This window comes from Limulus polyphemus, unplaced genomic scaffold (assembly GCF_000517525.1).
Source record: "Limulus polyphemus unplaced genomic scaffold, Limulus_polyphemus-2.1.2 Scaffold5886, whole genome shotgun sequence".
Classification (NCBI taxonomy): domain Eukaryota; kingdom Metazoa; phylum Arthropoda; class Merostomata; order Xiphosura; family Limulidae; genus Limulus; species Limulus polyphemus.
The window spans coordinates 31,580-33,058 of record NW_013671496.1 but is presented as its reverse complement, the minus strand read 5'-3'; the positions used below and the strand labels follow the sequence as shown (position 1 = coordinate 33,058).

General features: G+C 33.9%; 1 protein-coding gene across 1 annotated transcript in view; it reads right to left on the bottom strand.

Annotated features, from left to right (window-relative positions):
- Window positions 1–887, bottom strand: part of LOC111089322 (nuclear respiratory factor 1-like) — a 20,267-nt gene extending 19,380 nt beyond the window's left edge. Inside the window, exon 1 of the mRNA XM_022401604.1 lies at window positions 778–887. The gene's annotated coding sequence lies outside the window, so the exon portion shown is untranslated. The remainder of the gene's footprint in view (window positions 1–777) is intronic.
- Between the last annotated feature and the right edge of the window lie 592 nt (window positions 888–1,479).

The window sequence follows — 1,479 nt, the reverse complement described above, 5'->3', positions numbered from 1 at the left end:
CACAATATTAATGTTTCTCTCACACACAGAATATCCTTTATAAATTTATCTAATAAGTAATCCAAACCAGAGATGGATTTAGGCCAATTGGGGCCTGAAGCAGTAGACTAGCATTTGGGCCACCCTCCTAATAAATACAAGTGCATAGAATGCATACAAATTTCGTCCCCCCCCCCCCAGATTGTTGCACCTTCTGCCCCACCCATAATTATTTTAATATGGCTCTAATTCAAACAACAGAATATCACTTCTGTCTCAAACACTTTATTAATTAATACATGGGATTTCAAAGCGGAAGAACAAATACCTATATTATAGCACTTATTAATACGTTATTTATACACAAGTCTTTACCAATTTATGGGAAAACGGTCCCATTCTTCACAAAGTAATTTAAAACATGCGAAACAAATAAGCGTAACCATAGTTTCATTAACGTTTGAGCACTGAGAGTATAATAAAACCAATTTTGTAACACGTGCACATGCTACCTTTCCCTCATCAAATATAAACACACGTTTATATATGCATGTGTGTATATAATAACACTCGTAAGATAAAACTCGGTGAAAACCAATGTTACAAACTTTGAAAGTGAAACTAAAAAAAAAGGTTAATCCACAGGTTAAAGGGAATAAATTTATCATGATGTGCCGCGCAAAACCTCTTCCTCTGGTATTGGTGTGGATTTTGTTTTTTAAACGGTATATTAATTTTAATTCAGGTGATCACACACATAATAATAGCCCATGCGTATAAGGGCCATGGGTAACGTACCTAAATTTGGAAATTGAACAAGTCCATAACGGTCCCATGTGCGACTGCGCCACACTATGTCCCACAATCTGACGTTTCTGGAAATAACCGCGCCAAACCGTAGCTCTGCGCTAGACATCAAACTTCAAGCATGCATTAGAGATGAATGTTGTAAGAAATTTTGACTATCAAAGATTACAGTATTGCCTTTATTAATGTCTTAACATAAATAGTAAAATAAGTAGCATACAGAATCAGTCTTTGAAATAAAACGGTTACTTTGAGGTCAAACCTAAAATTATAGAAGATTAATTTAGAACTAATAATAATAAGGCCGCCATTTTGCGTCTGCGCAGATGTAATAGATAAATTAATTACACATTCAGTGATATTGAAATTGAAAGACTTTAGAGTGCTTTTAAAGTGGTCTTTAAATGATCAAAGTTGATGTTATTGAGTCCTTTTAGAATTTCATTCCATAACTCACCGTAAAAAAGCTATGACAAAGACAAAGAATATGCGCACCATACACACACAATGGTAAAGCCAATGGAGGAAACGACCTTGCGTTAGGAAGTAGAACTATAGTATAATTTGTTGTCATATACCAGTGCCACCTGCTATAATAAATTGTGATAAGACGTATTTAAACAAAGTTAAGAGATAGTTTAATGTTCAATTTTAAAATTGAATTGTGCAATTGAAATAAAGGATAGTTTTAAA